The following is a 16,874-nucleotide window of genomic DNA, read 5'->3' as shown; positions in this document are numbered from 1 at the left end:
GATATATTTAATTTTCAATATTCACTGATCTTAGGGGACACCTGGATGCCTAGATATCTAAGTGTGGTCGCGGTGGGTACTGTATTGAATGTTGGGGGCGTCCCCCCTTCATCTATTAGCATCAAAGAGGACTTAGACCAGTTTATCCTGAGCCTGGAATATCTACCAAATTCCCCCACCGTGGTCATGGCTGTTGTTAAAGAATTCTCTACATCCCGAGCAGAATCATGGTGTCATCTGCATATAGCATCATTTTCGCCTGTTTGTCCCCATATTTAAAACCCACTATGTTGGGATTGGTTCTTACTTTTATGGCTAGGGGCTCAATGACCAATGCAAAGAGCAGGGATGTTAGAGGGCACCCCTGGTGCGTGCCCCTTCCCAAGGTGAACGTTTTGGATATTGCCCCAGAGGACTGAATGGCTGCTCGAGGGTTATGGTACAGCAGGTGCACCCAAGATATATACCGGTCACCAAATCTAAAGCGGCCAAGGGTTTCCCAAAGGTACTCCCACTCGATGCTGTCAAAGGCCTTCATAGCGTCGAGTGACAGCAAGGCCCTCTGCCCCACATTCTCCACCGTGGATTGCATGTTAAGAAAGAGCCTTCTCAAGTTAACAGCCGTGGACTTATTAGGCATAAACCCAGCCTGATCTGGATGTATAATACTCGTAATGGCCCCATTTAGCCTAATCACCAGCATCTTGGCCAAAAGTTTAATATCACTCTGTAACAGGGAAATGGGTCTGTAGGAGCCTGGTTCTAAGGGATCCTTTCCTGGTTTCAGTATTAGGACAATGTTAGCTGTGGCCATAGAGGGGGGCAAAGCCCGCTGTTCCCTGGCTGCATTAACCCCCCTAGTGGTAATCCCGAGTCTGGCTCGGGTTAGGAATTTACTGATAGAAGCGGTAACCCCGAGCCAGACTTGGGAACGCATCGCTGGATGCAGGGGAGGACACAGTGAGACTTACTTACCTTGTCCCCTGGATCCAGCGATGTCCTCCGCGCTGTGTGATCGAGCTGTCCTCCACTCGATTCACAGTGCCAAATGCTGCCGAGCTCCGCTCCCTGCGGCGTTACGGCGCACAGGAGCGGAGAATGGCGGCAAATTCAAAAAAAGTAAAAGTACACAAAACACACACAGCACTGTAATCTTACAGATTACAGTGCTGTATTACAAAATTACACACCCCCTTTGTCCCTAGTGGTCTGTGCAGTGCCCTGCATGCACTTTTATATTATACTGTTTTTTCTGCCTGGAATTTGGAGATTGTCCATAGCAACCAGAAACTGTCCCTTTTTCAGTGTTTTAGGATTTGATTACATTATTGAATATTTTTTATTATTCTTTATTATACTATAAACGTTATCATACCCGGGATGTCTGCTAGACTCTGGTTTGAACATATTTAAGAGAGTTATTCCTAAGAATTACAGGACTACAATATAAGATGCCAAATTGCCATGCAAAATAATTGTACCGCTTTCAGCACCTAAATCCAGACTGAATCATACCGCCAGGGAGGTTAAACACCACCAAAAGCCTAGGGAGAAGTATGTCAGCATAGTGCTTATACACTTCCATGGGTATCCCGTCCGCCCCGGGAGCCTTAAGCCGCGTACACACGGGCGGACTGTCTGGCCAACTTAGTCCGCCGAAACACATTTCAGCGGACAGTCCGCTCGTGTGTGGGCTTCAGCGGACTTTTTCAGTGTGCAGTCTGGCGGACTAAGTATTTTGGAATTTCTGTAATACTGTCCATCGGACTCGCATTTCGGCGGACAATCCGCCTGTGTGTATGCCAGTCCGCCGTACTTTTGAAATGAGCGGACTTTTCCCGCCCGGAGAAAAGTCCGCTCATTTCGAGCGGGTATCCAGGTAGGCGGGGCCCGCGAAGGAGATGTCACTGGCCCCGCCGCCTGGTATGGACTTAAAGGGGAACCCCAACGTCCCCCCCAAGTCCACAACAGACCCTTGTCCGAGCACGCCACCCGGCCGGCCAGGAAAGGGGGGCGAGCGAGCGCCCCCCCTCCTGAGCCGTACCAGGCCGCGTGCCCTCAACATGGGGGGGTGCCTTGGGGAAGGGGGGGGCGTAAAATAAAAGTACCAAAAAAAACACAACACACGAGATAAAATACTTTATTGTACAGCTCCGGGGGTCTTCCGTCTTCGGGGGTCTTCTCGCCGGACTCCTCCGCTATCTTCTTGTAGCTCTTTTGCTAGCGGAGGAGTCCGGCTTTCTTCCTCGCCGCCGGCCTCTTCTCCCGACTTCGGGGGTCTTGTCCCCCTCTTCGGTTCTTCTGCCGGGCCACCGTGCCTTCTTATAGCTCTTTTACAGGCGGTGGCCCGGTCTTCTGTCGTCGTCGCCGCCGCCGCCTTCTGTTCTTCTTCTTCTTCTCCAGGAGATGTTGCCTCGACGATCTCTCCGGCCGTAATGCCAGGGACGCACTGCGCGGCCACTTATATAGGGACAATGGGGCGGTGTCACATGGCTTTATGTCACATGGGTTGGTGTCACATGGTGACCCCGCCCCCTTACAATGTCATAGTCCCCATGTGACATCAACCCATGTGACCAACCCATGTGACATAAAGCCATGTGACACCGCCCCATTGTCCCTATATAAGTGGCCGCGCAGTGCGTCCCTGGCATTCCGGCCGGAGAGATCGTCGAGGCAACATCTCCTGGAGAAGAAGAAGAAGAACGGAAGGCGGCGACGGCGGCGGCGACGGCAACAAAAGACCGGGCCACCGCCTGTAAAAGAGCTATAAGAAGGCGCGGTGGCCCGGTAGAAGAACCGAAGAGGGGGACAAGACCCCCGAAGTCGGGAGAAGAGGCCGGCGGCGAGCAAGAAAGCCGGACTCCTCCGCTAGCAAAAGAGCTACAAGAAGATAGCGGAGGAGTCCGGCGAGAAGACCCCCGAAGACAGAAGACCCCCGGAGCTGTGCAATAAAGTATTTTATCTCGTGTGTTGTGTTTTTTTTGGTACTTTTATTTTACAGGTGAATGGGTAGGGGTACATTGTACCCCATACTCATTCACATAGGGTGGGGGGCCGGTATCCGGGGGCCCCCTTATTAAAGGGGGCTCCCGGATTCCGATAAGCCCCCCGCCCGCAGACCCCGACAACCAAAGGCCAGGGTTGTCGGGAAGAGGCCCTTGTCCTCATCAACATGGGGACAAGGTGCTTTGGGGTGGGGGGGCTGCACGGCCCCCCCTTCCCCAAGGCACCCCCCCATGTTGAGGGCACGTGGCCTGGTACGGTTTAGGAGGGGGGCGCTCGCTCGCCCCCCTTTCCTGGCCGGCCGGGTAGCGTGCTCGGACAAGGGTCTGTTGTGGACTTGGGGGGGACCCCCACGCCGATTTTTTTCGGCGTTGGGGTTCCCCTTTAAGTCCATACCAGGCGGCGGGGTCAGCGACATCTCCTTCGCGGGCCCCGCCTACCTGGATACCCGCTCGAAATGAGCGGACTTTCCTCCGCGTGTGTGGGCGAGTCCGTTCATTTCAAAAGTAGGGCGGATAGTATGGCGGACTTAGTACGCCGTATTAGTCCGCTCAAAAAGTGGTGTGTGTGGTCAAGTCCGTTCATTCGAAAGTATGACGGACTGTCCGTCGGATTGTCTGACGGACTAAGTTGGCCAGACAGTCCGCCCGTGTGTACGCGGCTTTACAGTTAGGAAACGCCGCCAGTGCTAACTGTAGCTCCTCCAGGGTATAGGGGGCATCCAGGGCCTCCCGCTGGTCAGACGTGAGTTGTAGGAAGTCAATGCAACTTAAATATTCCGTAAGTTCAGGTCGTGTGTATTGTCCAGTCAGCAGATATAAGGTCTCATAGAATTTTTCAGTTCAGCTAGAATCAATTCAGGGGAGTTAACAATCCTACCCTCTGTCATTCTGATAGCCCCAATAGTGGGCGAGCGCTGCCTGGAATTAGCTATCCTGGCTAACATGCGCTCTGTGCTCTCCCCCTCCTCAAAGAACGCCAGTTTTGAAAAAAATAGTTTTTCTTGATCATACATCACGGGACACAGGAGCTTCATTACATAGTAGGTTATATAGGCACCTCTGGTGATTGGACACTGGTTGACCCCAATTAAGGAGAATTCCTCCCCTATATAACCCCTCCCATCTGGGAGGCACCTCAGTTTTTTCGCCAGTGTCTATGGTGATGGTCACGTAAAAACTTTAGCTCTATGCAGGTCCCTGCGAGGGCCGAAGGGCTACAACAAACCGGATCCATACCTCGGGCCGATATTTGACTCCCAAGATGGTATGGTACCCGGGCCTCGTCATCCGAAGAAGCAAGGTTTTGCCTGTAAGTCCTCTCCATTGGAAGACTGGGCTCTGGGAGAACCAGACTTGGTGTACTGTTTATACAGAGCGCACAAAAGTTTCTGGCAGAGCTTTCTACATGGCCCAGGTGGGAGGTTCTTCCGAGAAGGAGCCCCAAATAAACCTGAAGGTTGGCTAACAATACCCGCCGTGATGGGTGAAGGCTGGAATTTGTCTGGTTCAGCAATTCCTGCGGCGAGGACAGGTAAAGGAAGTCATCCTGTATATTTAAATATATGAATGGATTTCTTCATTGTGAGTAGTTGTATGTCTTACCTGGTTTCCACCACTAGAGGGAGTAAGAGCAGCCTGATGCATACTTACATGCCTTTCAATACACACGCTCAGTGAAGCCTGGTTCTCCAGCTGACTCACGTCTCCATTACAGTCCCTGCCACATCAAGGTAAACAGAGGTCCCACGTAGTTTGGGGGTCCCACGCAGCCCCGTTTGGGGTTCTCCTTCCCCCCCTGGATCCCGCAGTCCTCGTGCACGCACGCGGGCGTGTGCACGTGCACCGGGCACGTTCCCGGCCTAATGGAGGAGGGGGGAGTGTGGTTGTGAGCCATGCACGTTAGTGTGCACAGCGCTGTAATGCACAGGCGCCAGGCGGCAGTTTGTAAAAAGTCCAGAGCGCCAGGGGGCTGTAAGTGGAGACACAGGAGCTCCGGGCAGTAAGCATCCGTGGAATTGGATCCAGGCAAACCTAGACACCTACTCAGCATCAGGTTGTGCAGTTTAAGCATATATATTATTGTGAGACTTTAAGCACAACAGTGATTGCACTTGTACTAGTACCTCTGCTTTATAGCTTAGGACTATGTCTCCTCGTATGAGGGTTTCAGGGGGAGGTAGCAAAGGCACTGGTAAATCACAGCCTAGGTTCTAAAAGAGTGCCTGTAAGTTACCATCCCCCCCTGCAAGACTGGAGCCAGCCTCTCAAGACGAGTCAGTGCACCTGTCAGGTTTGCAGCCTCTCCTAATGTGTCAGCCCCAGTTTATGTCACTGAGATACTCCCTTAGGGCTACATTGGAGGGTTTTGAAGAGAAAATAATGAATTTTTTTCTGCTTCCCTGAAATATAGCAAGAAAAGGGGTAGATCCCCTCCCTCTGCTGAAATTCCTCTCTCAGATGATTTTTCTGAAAATGAGGAGAGATCCCTATCTTAGGATGGGGATCATGAGCAGTCGGATGAGTCAGAGGAAGAGGAGATAGTCCCCTCCTCCCAGGTACTCGGAAAGCAGGTGCAGTATTATACTGAATTGGTGCGTACCACATTCAGAATGCCTGCTGCTGAAGTCGCTACATCCTCTGTTTCTTCCCTGGGAGTCAGGAAAGCCCCACAGACTGCCTATTCCTTTCCAATTCATCCCTTAATGGAGGAATTGTTGTATAAGGATTGGGGACATCCCAATAAACTGTTTGCTCCTCCTAAAAAGGTTTTCTTTGCATTATCCTCTGGAGGAAAGTTTCACCAAGAAGTGGGGGGTCCCATCTGTTGATGCGGCTGTTTCTTGCGTGAATGAAACCTGACTTGTCCTTTGGATATTGCGCAGGTATTTAAAGGATCCAACTGATAAGAAGCTGGAAACCTTATTAAAAAGCCTCCTTTTCCATGACTGGCGCTGTGGTGCAACCTACAGTCGCAGCCGTGGGGTTGTGTCAGTTCCTCAAGGAACAGGTTAAGCAGATGCTTGGGATCCTTCCCAGTGAGGAAGTAGAAAATTATGCAGAACTGCCTCATATTCTGTGCTTTATGATTGATGCGATTTTGGATTCTGTCCAACAAGCATCACGTTTGTCCCTCATGTTGGTACACATGCGAAGGGCCCTATGGCTAAAGAATTGGGCAGCTGAGCTGTCATGCAAGAAGCATTTGATTGGGTTCCCGTTTAAAGGGAAAGTTTGTTTGGAGAAAAATTGGATAAATTCGTCCAAAATATTTCAGGGGGTAAAATCTACTCTCCTTCCAATCAAAAAGAGCCAACGTCCGTCATTCAGGCGTGCTCTCTCTCCCGAAGCATCAAGCTCTAAGCAGTGGCGACGGCCTTCTCAGCCCTCCTCTACTAGAAAGGCTCAAGGCAGAGCCCAGGGGCAGGAAAAGACTTGGGGGCGAAAGCCTGCCAAGCAAAGCCCAAGATCTTCCTTGTGAAGGGGCGCCCCCGCTCGGCAGAGTGGTGGGAAGGCTCCTGCAGTTTGCAGGAGCCTGGCGGAAAGAGATCCAGGACAAGTGGGTAATCCCTTCGATATCTCTGGGCTACAAGCTAGAGTTTCAGGAGATTCCACCTTCTCGTTTCCTAAGGTCAAGGATCCCCAGGGGTCCAGTAAAGCAAAAACCGCTATTTCTGGCCTTAGATCAGTTACTATCCCAGGGTGTGATAGTAGAAGTGAACCCGAAAGATCAGGGTTCGGGGTTTTACTCAAATCTCTTCACCGTTCCAAAACCAAATGGAAGTGTCAGACCTATCCTGGATCTGAAGGATCTGAACCGTTTTTTACACATCCGGTCCTTCCGAATGCAGTCAATCCACGGTCTCCTCCCTGCAAGGGGGAGAATTCATGGCATCAATAGATATCAATAGATATCAAGGATGCATATCTCCATGTGCCAATTTTTCCCGCACACCAAAAATTTCTAAGGTTCGCGGTAGAGCGGCGCCATTTTCAATTTGTGGCCTTGCCGTTGGGGCTTGCTACAGCCCCTCGAGTCTTCACGAAGATTCTGGACCCTCTCTTAGCAAACCTAAGAGCTCAGGGCATAGCCGTCATGGCTTATCTAGACGACTTGCTTCTCATGGAGAAAACAGCAGCGTTCCTAAGTCACAGCGTCACCAAAACGCTAGAACACCTAGAACGCCTAGGTTGGATCATAAACCTAGAAAAGTCGTCCCTACAACCGACTACCAGGTTGGAATACCTAGGTATGATCATCGACACCGCTCAGGGCAGGGTGTTTCTTCCAAGGCTAAAGCCTTGGCCATTGGGGATCTGGTGCGCCTGATTCTGGGCAGAAGATCTTCCTCCATTCGGTTGTGCATGAGACTGTTAGGGAAGATGGTCGCCTCTTTCGAGGCCGTCCCATTCGCCCCATTCCACTCAAGGCCTCTGCAGGGATGCATCCTTGCGGCTTGGAACAGGAAGCCCCAATCTCTGGATCTTCCTATGCGTCTATCCCCAGGGACACGCAAGAGTCTTGTCTGGTGGTTACAAACCAAGAATTTGCTGAAGGGCAAAACTTTTCTTCCTCTCCCATGGAAGATTATCACAACAGATGCCAGCCTGACAGGCTGGGGAGCTGTATTGGAGGAAACATGCTCGCAGGGGAAATGGTCTGCGACCGAGAGTCTACTGCCCATAAATATCTTGGAGATCCGGGCAGTTTACATGGCGCTCATAGAGTGGCCTTACAGACTGCGAGGTTTCCCGGTTCGGGTTCAGTCCGACAATGCCACAGCAGTGGCTTATATCAATCACCAGGGCGGTACCAGAAGTCTGGTGGCCAAAAAAGAGGTGAATCGCATACTTGTCTGGGCAGAAAAGCATGTTCCGTGTCTTTCTGCAGTCTTCATCCCAGGAGTGGAGAATTGGCAGGCGGATTTTCTCAGCCGCCAGCAGTTGTGCCCAGGAGAATGGGCTCTGCAGCCCGACGTGTTTCAGAACATATGTCACAAGTGGGGTACTCCAGACATAGATCTGTTGGCATCCAGGTTCAACAGGAAGCTGGACAAGTTTGTATCAAGGACAAGAGATGCACTTGCTCAGGGGTCAGATGCTCTGACAGTTCCCTGGGATCAGTACAACCTGATCTATGCCTTCCCCCCCGAGCCCGCTTCTGTCGCGGTTCCTGGGAAGAGTCAAGAGGGAAGAGTCAAGTCGGTCCTTTTGGTGGCCTCGGCTTGGCCCAGGCGACCATGGTACGCAGAAATCATGAAGTTGGCAGTAGGCAGGCCATGGACCCTCCCTCTCCGGCCAGATCTGCTCTCACAGGGTCCAATCTACCATCCTGCTTACGCAGTCTGAATTTGACGGTTTGGCTGCTGAGACCCACATTCTGAGAGACCGTGGCCTTTCGGGGCCAGTCCTTTCTACTCTGGTCAATGCTAGAAAGCTGGCCTCCAGGCTTATTTATTACAAGATCTGGAGGACATATGTTTCCTGGTGTGAACTCAGGAAATGGCATCCTAGAAAGTATGTCATTAACAGAATCTTGGCCTTTCTCCAGTCAGGCCTAGAAATGAATTTGGCCATAAGCACTATCAAAGTGCAGATTTCGGCCCTGTCAGTATTTTTTCAAAAGCCACTTGCATCACATTCCCTAGTACGGGCTTTTATCCAGGGGGCTATGCGGACAAAACCGCCAGTTAAACCTCCGGTATGCCCATGGGATCTGAATTTGGTTCTCTCTGCCTTACAGGGGCAACCATTTGAACCTTTGCATCTGGCTTCTTTAGTTCTCCTGCCTAAAAAGCTGGTCTTCTTAGTAGCCATATCTATGGCTAGAAGAGTATCAGAGTTGGCAGCTCTTTCCAGTAAGGAGCCGTATTTAATTATCCATAAGGACCGGGTGGTCATGCATCCCAACAGGTCCTTTCTACCTAAGGTGGTTTCGGGTTTCCATTTGAATCAGGATGTAATCCTACCATCCTTTTTTCCGGACCCTCAGTCCACAGAAGAAGAATCTTTACACACTTTGGATGTGGTTAGAGCAATCAGTATTTATCTTCAAGCAACTTCTCAGATAAGGAAAACTGATTGTTTATTTATTCTGCCGGAAGGCCCTAGAAAGGGCCAGGCGGCGTCAAAATCCACTCTCTCAAGGTGGATCAGACAAGTTATTTCTCAGGCCTATGGTTTAAAGGGGAAGATTCCTCCTTTTCGGGTGAAAGCGCACTCTACTAGGGCTGTTAGTGCTTCTTGGGCAGTGCATCACCAGGCCTCCCTGGCTCAGATCTGTAAGGCTGCGACTTGGTCATCAGTCCACACATTCACCAGATTCTATCAGGTGGATGTCAGAGGGCAAGAGGATATCGCCTTCGGGCACAGTGTACTGCAGGCTGCAGTTTAGGTCCTCCGGTCCCTGGCGGTCTATATTTATGATCTGTGTCTCCCTCCCCTCAATCTGAGCATTGCTATGGGACACCCCACTATGTAATGAAGCTCCTGTGTCCCGTGATGTATGATCAAGAAAATGGGATTTTTATATACAGCTTACCTGTAAAATCCTTTTCTTGAGAGTACATCACAGGACACAGGGCTCCCCCCCCTCTTGGGTTTTTACGTGGTTTCTTATTGCTTTGCTACAAAACTGAGGTGCCTCCCAGATGGGAGGGGTTATATAGGGGAGGAATTCTCCTTAATTGGGGTCAACCAGTGTCCATTCACCAGAGGTGCCTATATAACCCACTATGTAATGAAGCTCCTGTGTCCCGTGATGTACTCTCAAGAAAAGGATTTTACAGGTAAGCTGTATATAAAAATCAAATTTTTCTCAGCCGTGGAGGATAACAGCCGCTCATATGCTGATTAAGCCGACTGCCATGCCTCCCTGGCCGAGTCGGATGGGGAACTAACATATGCCTCCTCCAGAGCAGCTACCTTTTTTTCAATGGGATAAACTTTTTAATTAACAAGGGATGCTATTAGACTCAACTGTATAGACTGGTTTGCTTTTTTGTTTTTTTTTGTTTTATAATAATAATCACTTCAACCATTCTTAAAGGTCTGCACACTTGATCTGCTGGCTACAATTTTAATTACCTACCCTAGTTGTTGGGGCTTCCTCAGGAATTGTAGGATTCAGTGCTGTTTATATTTTTGGGCAGTTTTATATCTGATTTTGTGTCTCATACAATTTTTCAATAAAGGCTTGTTGATAGCAGATTGTTTTGTGGTGACAACCACCGTGAAAAGTGGGCAATTTGGTCTTTAGCTTACCGATGTCCTGAACCAACGTTTTTTAGTTTTCTTTACAAATTTAATCAGCTCAAATACTGGCTGGCCAGGTATCAAATCTATTTATTGTAACACTGCAGTGTTATTATTACATCCACAGGCTACAATTACCAAGTAGCCCTGATGAAGTGAGTATATTTTGCCCCCCTGAAATGCGTTGCCACCTGGCTTATGTCAAACCACAAAAGGGGCTTTTATACTTGAAACTTCTGTTCTATTTGCTTTTGTTGCTGCTATGTGGAAAACCAAAGAGGAGTACTCTGGCATTTTACTTCACATCACTGGTCAAGGTGGGCTGTTTCTATACATCTTTAGCACTCTGTGTGGGCTGCTGACAGGCATGCTGCTCTGCTTCACTTGCATTTTCGACGTTATCTATTTAAAAAAAAAAATGTATTGCTTCAGGTCAGGGTGCTTTTTTCATTTGTGTCTGTATTCTTTCAGTATAGGGCCACCCCTGCCTTAACCACATCAGTTCTGGGAGATTTACCTCCTTACTGACAAGGATGCTTTTTGCAATACGGCACTGCGTTACTTTAACTGACAATTGTGCGGTCATGCACATGTACCCATATAAAATATTTTTTTTTCCCCACAAATAGAGTTTTCTTTTCTTTTCTTTCTATAAACAAATAAAGACAGACAATTTTGAAAAAAAAAAACATATTTTTAGAATTTTTGCTATTATACATATCCCAAAAAAATTGAAAAAAAGAAATCTCTTCATCAGTTTAGGCCGATATATATTCTTCTACATATTTTTGGTTAAAAAAAATGCAATAAGCGTATATATTTGTTTGCGCAAAGGTTATAGTATCTACAAAATAGGGGATAGATTTATGGCATTTTTATTTCTTTTAATAGTAATGGCGGCAATCTGCGATTTTTAGTAGGACTGCGACATTGCGGCGGACAGATTGGACACGTTTGACACTTTTTTGGGACCATTGACATTTATACATCAGTGCTATAAAAATGCACTGATTACTGTGTAAATGCCACTGGCAGCGAAGGGGTTAACATTAAGGGGCGATCAAGGGGTTGAATATGTTCCCTCATGTGTGTTTCTAACTGTGGGGGAAGGGGACTGACTGGAGGAGGAGACATATCGCTGTTCCTAATCACTAGGAACAGCAGACCTGTCTTTTCTCGCCTGTCAGAATGGGGATGTGTCTGTTTACATACACAGATCCCCGTTCTGGCTCTCATGTCCGCGATCACAGGTGGCGGACTGACATCACGGCCGCCGATCACACGTATCGTGTCCCCCGCCGTGCAGCAGGCGAGTGGTCATGCACCTGCTATTGCCTTTAAAGGTGCCGATGTACACCTATGCCAATTTTCGGGAACAAGCCAACCTGCTGCAGTATGACAATGGCGGCTGGTGGGCAAGTGGTTAAAGTCTCTCCTCTTTATGGCTGAAAATAATCAAAAGTCTGAAATTTGGATCTAATATCAAAATCAAAGTTAATTAATGCTAATAGATCATTGGAAGTCTTGTGTCTTGCTTCAGTTTGGCAGCCTTATTTTTTGTTTGTGTCATCTTACAGATATTTGATGACACTGGGGTTCATTTACTAAATCTAGAGAGTGCAAAGTCTGGTGCAGCTGTGTATAGAAACCAAACAGCTTCCAGGTTCTTTTTTTGCCAAAGCCTAACCACTTGAGATCCGCGCTATTGCCAAATGACGGCATTAGCGCGGATCTACTTTTCCGGGACTACGTCTATTGACGTCGTCCCGGTTACGAGTGGCCTGCGCGCCCCCTGAGGGGCGCGCGCGGCGCGCTCTGTGATCGGCGAGTCCATGAGACTCGCCTGATCACCGATCCGTGTAAGGGGTCGATCCCGACCCCTTATCACGTGATCAGCTGTCAGCCAATGACAGCTGATCATGTGACAGAACGGAGCCGGTAATCGGCTATTATTCCTCCTCGCGCTGACAGCGCGAGGAGAGAAAAAAAAAGCCGATCACCGGCGGCCGTGATCGGGACATCAGTCCCGATCACGGCCAGCAATACAGCTGACCACCTGCCCCCTGCCAGTGCCCACCTGCCCACCGCAGTGCCATCCTGAATGAAAGTAAGTGCCCCCCATCAGTGCCACCCAGCAGTGCCCATAGTGCCCACAGCGCCACCCACAGTGCCACCCACAGTGCCACCCACAATGCCACCCACAGTGCCATCCAGCAGTGCCACCAACAGTGCCACCCACAGTGCCCACAATCTGCCGCAAAGGTGCTGCACCCCAGTGCCGCCCATCAGTGCCCAGCAGTGCCGCCCATCAGTGCCCAGCAGTGCCGCCCATCAGTGCCCAGCAGTGCCACCTATCAGAGCCACCTATCAGTGCCACCTATCAGTGCCCATCAGTCCCATCTATCAGTGGTACCTATCAGTGCCCATCCGTGCCACCCATCCGTGCCACTTATCCGTGCCACCCATCCATGCCATCTTATCTGTGCCCATCTTTGCCCATCAGTGCCGCCTTATCTGTGCCGATCGGTGCCGCCTTATCTGTGCCTATTAGTGCCGCCTTAACTATGCCTATCAGTGCCCACCAGTGCAGCCTATCAGTGCCCACCAATGCAGCCTATCAGTGCCCACCAATGCAGCCCATCAGTGCCCACCAATGCAGCCATCAGTGCCACCTAATCAGCGCACTTCAATGAAGGAGAAAAATGACCCGTTTGCAAAATTGTATAACAAACTATTAAAACATGATTTTTTTTTTTTTTTTTTTGCATCTTTTTTTGTTTGTTTAGCAAAAAATAAAACTCCGAGCTGTAACTAAATACCACCAAAAGAAAGCTCTATTTGTGGGAAAAAAATGATAAAAATTTCATTTGGGTACAGTGTTGTATGACCGCGCAATTGTCATTCAAAGTGCATCAGCGCTGAAAGCTGAAAATTGGTCTGGGACTGAGGGGGGTTTAAGTGCCCAGTAAGCAAGTGGCTAATTAAACAAGTTGAAGTTTAAAGTCGAATGGCTACCACGCTTAGCTGTACCAGATGTTGCACTCTCCAGTTTTAGTAAATTAACACCAGTAAGTAGGAGGAACTCTTTCAAAGTGAACGTTAGACCGTTGTCACAGGGGGCACAGGTGTCCCCCATAAGAATCCACAAAGAAAAGCTGGCACATCAGTGTAAATCAGCAAAAGGGTTGTCCTTTATTGTTCACAGTGGAACACAACCATAAAATGCCTGCACGTTCCGGTTTTTCGGGCCTTAATCATGGTCCAAATAAAAAAATGTTCCTCCACTTCTTGATTTGGTTACAACTGCAACATTTTTTAATTTCCATCCCCTTCTGTCAGATAGAGAGGGTGAGTCTCCCTAGTGGTAAAATAGACAGCAGTACTAACCTGGCGGAGGTTCTAAGGCTTGATTCACATTAACGCGTTTTTTGATGCATTTTGCATTTTGCAGAAATGCAGGGAATTTTTTTAACATGGGTTCCTATGGAACATGTTCACATCAATGCATTTTTGTGCCTCTGCATTTTTGGAAAGGGTCGGGGACTTTTTTTCCTGCAAAATTCAGCGTTTTGCATGTAATAGAAGTCAAAGGACCTGCATCAAAAACGCAAGTACCGCGTTTTTACCGTGTTTTACCACGATTTTGCCGCGATTTGCTTTTTTTTCCATTCTTTTTTTTTCATTTTTTTTCACTGTATATAGCTGGTTGCTAAGAAACCACGGTGTAAAAAAAAAAAACAACGTGGCAAAATCGCGGTAAAAACGCGACAAGCACCGCAAAAAGCACTGCAAAAACGCTCAAAAGCAACATGCATAGATGTGAATCAAGCCTAACCCTTTCCTACTCTAGCCAAAAAAACAAAAACATTTGGCTATATACTGTATACACTTTAATGCATTTTGTGCATATGTGATACTCAAAATTTGGATTAATAAAGTTGGAGGAATAGGTTCTGCATTGTTTTGGCCATCATCTACTTTTGTGTTGCAAAAACTAACAATAACAACAAAAAAACCTGCAAATAAAAAAAAAACAAGTATGATTTCCCAAGATGCCAGAGATAGCTAACAAATCTGATACTTCGGCACATAAAATAATTAAGGACAATGAAGGGAAAGTACAAAGCAAACATAAATTTTAAAACTAGAGGCACATGTGACTTTCATAAACTGTTTTTTTTTCTCTGGGGTAATAATAAAGGTAAATGGCTAAAAGCTTGTGATTTACAATACACCGCAATCGCCGTGAATTACATTCTTGATGAATTTTTATGGTTTTGAGATTTAATAAAATCTACAAATGAAGATCATAAAATATTCTAACTCATTCTTTATGAAAATGCAAGAATGCATCAAAAGACTAGTTTCGGAAACTGAATAAAAATTAACAACTACCTTGCTAATTATATACATATTTGTGAACTTTTGGTTATAAATTTGTATCTGTTGTGTTTGTGTTTTATGGATTCAAACGTATTAAGAACATTTAGGAATTGTAATCTTCTCTTTCTTTAAGGTGAATCATTAAAGAAATATTTATCTAGCAGTAAAGGAGTATTGTAATGCCCTGTACACACGTTCGGAAATTACATCAGGAAAGGTCCGATCGGATTATATTGTCGGAAAATCCGTTCGTGTGTGGGCTCTATCGGACTTTTTCCGTCGGAAATTCTGCCGGAAAAAATTTGAGAGCAGGATCTAACATTTTCAGACAAAAAACCTGATCTGATTTTTTCCGATTGTTTGTAGAGAATTCCGATCGGACAAAGTGCCACGCATGCTCAGATCAAATTACCAGACCAAAGCTATTGGCTACTAGCCTGAACATAGTCCCGTTGTACGCAACAAACGTCACCGCGTTCCGAGCGATCGGATTTTCTGACAACTTTGTCCGACCGTGTGTATGCAACACAAGTCTGACGGATTTTGTGGTCGGAATGTCCGACCGTGTGTACGGGGCATAAGAGAAAAAAAAGGCCTCATAAGATTTACCCTTAAATATACTTATTATAGTGACAAGCTTAGATTTGGGTTTGGTTTGAACTTAAGTTTGTCTGAACCCAGAAGTGAGCTGTCATTGCTGGGCCAATGGCTTGCAGGCAGGTGCTGTACATAAAGGGGCAGAGATGCCTGTGACATCATTGGCTTAACCACTGCGGCACAGTGTGGTTAGCACTCTCACCTAGCAGTAAAAAGGGTCGCTGGTCCGAATCCCAACCACGACACTACCTGCCTGGAGTTTGCATGTTCTCCCTGTGCCTACGTGGGTTTCCTCCGGGTACCTGGTTTCCTCCCACACTCCAAAGACATGCAGGTAGGTTAATTGGCTTCTGTCCAAAATTGGCCCTAGTATATGAATGGGGACCTTGGATTGTGGGCTCCTTGAGGGTAGGGACCGATGTGAGTGTGCAATGTACAGGGATAGGGATAATTGTAGAAACTCACTCAGGTTGAACTGGATGGACTGGTGTGTTTATTCAACCTTACTAACTATGTAACTTAAAGTGTAAGTTCACCTTTACAGAAAACTTACACAGGTCTCCCTCCTCACCTCCCTCCGGTTCTAAGCCTGGCATATCAGTGTCAGGACCCTGGGGCTTAGAAATCCTCTATCCATCCTCATGTCTTCTGCATAGTTGACGGGGCGGGCTATGAGGCTGCTAATTAGTCGGCACCACCCATGTGATGGCGCTGACCAATTAGAATGCTCCAAAACCATCCCCTGATGAGGGACAGTTTGGAATTCAGCTCAGGAGGATTTCTAAGCCCCGGACACCTGGTGCGGATATACCGGGGCTTAGAACTTAAGATTGCAGCGGTTGACGTCACTGCGTCAGCATAACTGACAATTGCGCGGTCGTGTGATGCTGTACACAAACAAAATTGAAGTCCTTTTTTTCCCACAAATAGAGCTTTCTTTTGGTGGTATTTGATCACCTCTGCAGTTTTTATTCTTTGCACTATAAACAAAAAAAAGAGCAACAATTTGGAAAAGAAAAACATATGAAGGGGTAACACTAGGGGGCGATCAAGGGATTAAATGTGTTCCCTAGGTGTGTTTCTAACTGTGAGGGGATGGGACTGACTAGTAGAGGAGCCAGATCGTTGTTAGTTAGTGTTACTTAGTAGGAACAGACGATCTGTATCTCATCCCCTGTCAGAACAGGGATTTGTGTGTTTACACACACAAATCCCCGTTCCTGCTCTCATGCCTGCGATTGACAGTGGCCAGCGGGGATCGTGCCAGCCGGCTATGCGCATCGGGTCTCCCACCTGTTATGGGTCTTAAAGGAGGCAACGTACCCATACGGTGATTCGCGGGAACGTGCCACTTTGCCGACAGATATCAGCGTGAGCCAGTTGGTAACTGGTTAATATAGGCACATGGCATGTTAGGTCAATTACATCATGTGCATGCCCACTCTTTGTATACGTGCAATCTCTGACCTGCAGCTTTCTGGCCCAACAATGGCAACTAACTTCCAGGTTTTGACCAAACCCAAGCTCACCCCTATTATAGACCTTTATTAAACAGTTTTGGGAGATTTAAGGGAATGTGTATGGACATTGCATTGTTAGACTATGTGGCAGACCCAACCAGGACAGGTGCTTTTC

Source organism: Lithobates pipiens, unplaced genomic scaffold (genome assembly GCF_037356315.1).
Source record: "Lithobates pipiens isolate NorthernLeopardFrog02 unplaced genomic scaffold, aLitPip1_a1.2 Scaffold_19, whole genome shotgun sequence".
In the NCBI taxonomy this organism is placed as follows: domain Eukaryota; kingdom Metazoa; phylum Chordata; class Amphibia; order Anura; family Ranidae; genus Lithobates; species Lithobates pipiens.
This window is presented reverse-complemented; position numbering follows the sequence as displayed.